At 35.8% G+C, this 5,900-nt stretch overlaps 1 long non-coding RNA gene across 1 annotated transcript; it reads left to right on the top strand.

Moving 5' to 3' along the window:
- Window positions 1–1,503: 1,503 nt before the first annotated feature.
- On the top strand, window positions 1,504–5,477 carry LOC105298374. Its single transcript, XR_896430.2, has 2 exons — window positions 1,504–1,699; window positions 3,266–5,477. It is a non-coding gene; the product is annotated as an uncharacterized LOC105298374 (long non-coding RNA).
- Window positions 5,478–5,900: the final 423 nt, after the last annotated feature.

The raw sequence follows: 5,900 nt of genomic DNA, 5'->3' as shown, positions 1-5,900 counted from the left end.
CGTTTTAGAAGTGAAGAACTGAGTGTTATTGACAGAACTGAGACCAGAGACCTTATTTCCTGTTTGTTTCCTGCTCTAGAAAAAACTTTTCTCCAGTTTATCTTGCTAGTTACCTTAAAGGTTAGGGATGTGCCTTGAACATCCAGACTTCCTTTTTCTTTATTGTAAAATCTTTGAGGTGGTTCAGTAGTATATCAACTTTTTATTTTACGTCTGTGCTCTAGAAATGTACAAAAGCTTCTAATTAATGGTTATCGTTGCTTTGCAATAGCAAACATTTAAAAATTAGAAAGTATATATCATTAACTTTAATTTGCTAGTGGTCTTGTGGATTTACATTTTGTTTTAGAATTCTTTAAAATTAGTATTTAGAAAAATTCTCTATTTAAATTAGGTTGATGTGGCACTAAGAGATGATATTTAATTCAGATACTAAATGCTTAAAGCAGGGGTCCCCAGCCCCCAGGCCACAGACCAGTACTGGTCAGTGGCTAGTTAGGAACGAGGCTGCACGGAAGGAGGTGAGCAGCAGGCGAGCAAGCGAAGCTTCATCTGTATTTGCAGCCATTTCCCAGCGCTAGCTAGCATTACTGCCTTGGCTCCTGGTGATCATCTATCAGGCATTAGATTCTCATAGGAGCACCAGTCCCTGGTGCCACAAAGGTTGGGGACCACTGGTTAAGGGGATGAAAACATGGATACAAATACAAAACTCATTTGTACTTTAAAGGTAGTTATTAATAGTTGTAATAGAACAAAATATTATTCCTTTCTAAAAGATTATACATTCATTTTTAAAAATTAAAACCTGCTTTAAAGTAGTATGAGAAAAGTCTAACTCGAAGATTGAAGTTCATCCCAAACATATGAGAAATTAGGCATTAAGCAGTGTAAAATTCTTGGGCTTTTGCGGACTGGGTCGTGTAGCTTACACATTAACACAAAGTAGGATCTAGATTTCACAAACATGACTTCATTTTTAAGATGATTCCTTTGGTATATTTAAAGTGTGGTTTTATTTACGTGCAGCTGTTCAAGATTTCCTTGTGTAAAGTTGTGTTTCACTTGAATTGGTAGCTCTTCTTTATATGGAGGAACATGTAAACGTTGTATATAAACAGAAAAGCATTCCGAGAAGTCTTTATACAATTTTTCTTCCCAAGTCATGATTGGAAGAATATAGAGCAAGTTTCCTTTATAACTTATAAATTATGAAATTTAGTATTACCAATATTAGAAACTTTATATGTCATCTCTCTATGTCTCTTTATGAGGGATTTCTTTATGGGGTTCTAATCTGAAGGACAGTTTAAATGTACTTATCCAGACTTTGAGTTGGGAATATGAAAGAGAAAGGAATTCTTCCTCAAGATCACACTATAGCTGATCGATCTCAAAGCTTATTATCTGTAGTAGTGTTGATGTATTTGTTTACACAAAGTTCAGGTTGGATATTTGGCTCATTTAGAAATTTGCAACATTGCTTTCCTATTAATCACCGAGTGGCCTTCACTTAAATATTTAGGCTCATGCTGAAGATTCGGTTATGGACCATCATTTCCGGAAACCAGCAAATGATATAACGTCTCAGCTGGAGATCAATTTTGGAGACCTTGGCCGCCCAGGACGTGGTGGCAGGGGAGGACGAGGTGGCCGTGGGCGTGGTGGACGTCCAAACCGTGGCAGCAGGACTGACAAGGTAATTTTGACTTATGTTGTCCTTTTAAGTAATTTGAAGACGACTTCTGGCAAATCACTGCTCAAGGTCCTTTGGGAGCATGAGTAGTAGAAGAAGAGGTAGACATTTCAAGGAATTGCATTTTAGATTATATTTTTGTTTAAAGCACTTGAATGACTATCACCATTTCTTGACTACTAAGTGCTGGTCATGGTGCTGTGCTAGGCATTTTATGTACTCTCATCTAACTCTTGTTACTGCGTAGATACTCCATTTTACAGAAGAGGAAATTCAGGTACAGAGAACCAAGTTAACTCTTGGCCTTTGCCAGGGTCTACCTGAAATGCCAACTACTTACTACCTTTGCTCTGACTCTTCACTGCTTTTTAGGTCTCAGCTTGTATCTGTTATATAATTGTGTTACACTTATTAGATCAGTGGTCCCCAGTCTTTTTGACATCAGGGACCCGTGCTCCTATGCAGTCTAATGCCTGATGGATGATTTGAGGTGGAGCTGAGGCGATGATGTTAGTGCTAGGGAGTGGCTACAAATACAGATGAAGCTTCACTTGCTCTCCCACTGCTCACCTTCTACTGTGCGGCCCGGTTCCTAACAGGCCACAGACCAGTACTAGTCGGCGGCCCAGGGGTTCGGCACCCCTACAGTAGATGATTGTCTAGTAGACACCTTTTTTGTTTTTTTGTCCTTGATTTTGTAGTCTTCCATGCCTCCGTTGCACTGTGCAACAAAAAACTTAAGTTCTTAAGAAATATTTTGATAGAAGCCCTGAGGATTGATTTGAACTCTGCTCTGATGCCAAAGTCCATGCTTTGAATGTGTAGACATTATTAAAGTTAATAGAGCTAACTTTAATAGAACTAACCCTTTGGGTTAGTTCATTGTCTCTTGTGGTCTATCTAGGATACAACCATAATGTTCCCCTGAATTCTCAACACCTGATAAACAAATTGGGGGACATACCTGCTTGAGTCTCAGTGTTTGATTATAATGGTAACTTAATGTTACAGATTTTACGGAACAGTGTAGTGATATTGTGTTTTTGTTCTTCATCTGATATCAGGTGTTTTTAAGAGCCAGTGTTGTATGTGGACCTTTAAATACTTTTTTTTGTTGTACTTTGTAAATAGCACTTGGCAGTTGGGTCCCTTTCTAACATTGATAAAAGTGCTGCTTAAATAATTATAATCAATTTCTTAGCCTGCTTTCAAATTGATGCCATTCTTATTTAGCACGTGGGGAAAATATAGGAATACTTAAGAAAGTAAGGATCTTCGTATCTCATATTACTCTACTTAATGTGATTTATTAGAAAAGTGAAATAACCGTGTTGTGACTACTATGGAATTTCCTTAGGTCTTGATAGACTGTCAGGACAAAGCTCATTTGCAAGTATTTGTAGTCTTATTCTGATCCATTATTTTGCCTTAAAGTAAAACCTTTGACACGTTTTACTTAGTATTTTTAATAACTTGAAGATTTTTTTAGAGTTCTGTGTCTGAATGTAGACACTGGCAATTCATTTTCAAGAATTGAGAATTATTAATTTTGGTTTGTTTCTTTTTCAGTCAAGTGCTTCTGCTCCTGATGTAGATGACCCAGAGGCATTCCCAGCTCTGGCTTAACTGGATGCCATAAAACCACCCTGGTTCCTTTGTGGACCCTCCTCTCTGAGGTTTTGCATGCTTAAGGATCCCAAACAACTAAGAAATTTAAAAAAAAAAAAAAAAAAGACTGTCATTCATACCATTCACACCTACAGACTGAATTTTATCTGTTTTGAAAATGAACTTCTCTCGCTACACAGAAGTAACAATATGGTAGTCAGTTTTGTATTTAGAAATGTATTGGTAGCAGGGATGTTTTCATAATTTTCAGAGATTATGCATTCTTCATGAATATTTTGTATTGCTGCTTGCAAATATGCATTTCCAAACTTGAAATATAGGTGTGAACAGTGTGTACCAGTTTAAAGCTTTCACTTCATTTGTGTTTTTTAATTAAGGATTTAGATGTTCCCCCAATGACAAACTGGTTTTAAATATTGGACATAATATCAGTTTTAATACCCGCTTTGCATTTTCACACGTGGTCAACCTGGGACATGTAAACTTTGATTGTCAAATTTTATGCTGTGTGGAATACTAACTACTTTATGTATTTTAACTTAGTTTTAATATTTTCATTTCTGGGGAAAAAATCTTTTCACTTCTCATGATAGTTGTTATATGCTAAATCTTTATATACAGAAATATCAGACTTGAACAAATTCAGAGCACATTGGTATATTAACCCTTGTTCCTGCATGGTTCATTAGGATCCAATTATAATTGAGTCACAGTTTCAACTATATTTGCTTTTAAAATGTGACTTTCCCATTTTAAAAACCAAACACGACACCTTACTGGTGAAAGTTGTTTAAGCTACTTACTGTTGATAGACACATTCTGTCAGGTGAAATAGTTTATGGAAGTTGGGCTTTCCCCCCTCGAACAGGGTGGGTGGAACAAAGTTGATTTGGCTGATGCATAATATTTGAACTGTGTCTGGCCACTCAGTATGATTTGTGTATGTGACAGGTCCCAAATCAAAATTGTACACCCATAATCAACAACCCTTTAATCCTTCCTTGTCCTAAAGAAACCAAAGGTCACACTGGTTAGTAAGGTGAGATGGGGTGAGTATGTTAATTTTGGAATTTGGAAAGCAGACAGCTTTACTTTATAAGATTGGAACAACAGCACCATCCATGAAATATAAACCAAAAATCTAAATTGTTTCTGAATTTCCTATATTGTTATTAATTTTGGTCTTAAGTTGATAGATGACTATTCCACAGAAAGTGATAAGTATCTTTTACCTCTTTCTCCATTAGAAAATTAGGTTAATAATTCCTGAACCAGAGCATCTCCACTTAGTAAAACATTTATGAAGAGAGAATGATCAATAAACAGGTTTTCTAGGCTCCTTTTTTCTTTAAAGTCTTCTGCCACATTTATTAATAAGCAGGAAAGAAATTTTACTTAAGTTTTAAAGATTTTTTGTCATTCATTTTCAGTAATTTTCTATCTATGTATGGTAACGTCCAATTTTTAAAAAGATCTTAAGTCATAGAATGTCTGCTCTTTAGCTGATTAGTTCTCCCATATACTTCTAAGAGAAGTTGTATAGTACAAAACTTATTCATTTGGATTAGAGATATTAATCTAGTTACCTACTAGTTTGACATCTTAGGAAGGAGGTAATTGGTTTTTTAATGATGGATAAACCTGTGCTGGTGTTTTGGATCTTATGATGCTAAGCGTGTTCTGCACTGGTGCTAATGTCTAATATAATTTTATATTTACAAACATACCTGCTACCCAGAGGCAAGTATTAATTTAGTCCATATGGACTACTGACCCCTCAAGATTGCAACATTCATTTCCTCAGTTCGTTTAGCCTTTAAAAGTATCTTAACTCATATCTGTATGTGTAACATGTTTATAAACCTCTTGATTTCTAGCAACATATAGAAAACACCTGCTATTAAAATACTTTACAAGTTCTATCCACTGTCAGCCATTGCTGGCATTCTGTCACTTGAGAATACACAGCAATATCTGATATGTTGCAAGCTTTCAAGATAGCCTGAACTTTAAAAAGTTGGGTCCATTAGTTGTATCTGATGGATGTAAATTTGCCTCTTAGATCACTTTCTGTCAAGAGCTAAAACTGTGAACCTAACTTTCTTTTACTGGTGGGTAATAACTGAAAATAAAGATTTTATTTTCATGCTCACTTCTTAAAAGTCATAAAAACACTCAGATAGGAGCCCATTTATCGTCATGTGTTTTCTGATCTGTTCGTACACTCCCAAGATAATGCTCATATTTCATTTTTTCCCTTTAAGCTTAGATTTTATGTGGGGTTCTTGTCAAACCAGGCTTTCTAATACATTTGGGAGGCATTCCTGTTTTAATGAGTATTATAATTGGAAAGTTGAATCCTTATAAAATGAATTTCAGGGACTGACCGAACAATTGGCATTTCTCTTAGCAGACCACGTTTTGAGTGTGAAGGTTAATCATACTGAATGCCACTGTTTTTTTGTTTCTTGGTTTTCGGTTTTTTTGGAGTGGGGTTAGGGGGACAAACAAGGTATAATACTCAAAAGAAAATGCTTGATACAGATCTCTAAGTAATAATGATGGCTGATGGACT

This window comes from Pteropus vampyrus, unplaced genomic scaffold (assembly GCF_000151845.1).
Source record: "Pteropus vampyrus isolate Shadow unplaced genomic scaffold, Pvam_2.0 Scaffold151, whole genome shotgun sequence".
NCBI lineage: Eukaryota > Metazoa > Chordata > Mammalia > Chiroptera > Pteropodidae > Pteropus > Pteropus vampyrus.
The sequence above is the reverse complement of the archived record's forward strand: the minus strand, read 5'-3'. Positions and strand labels throughout refer to the sequence as shown.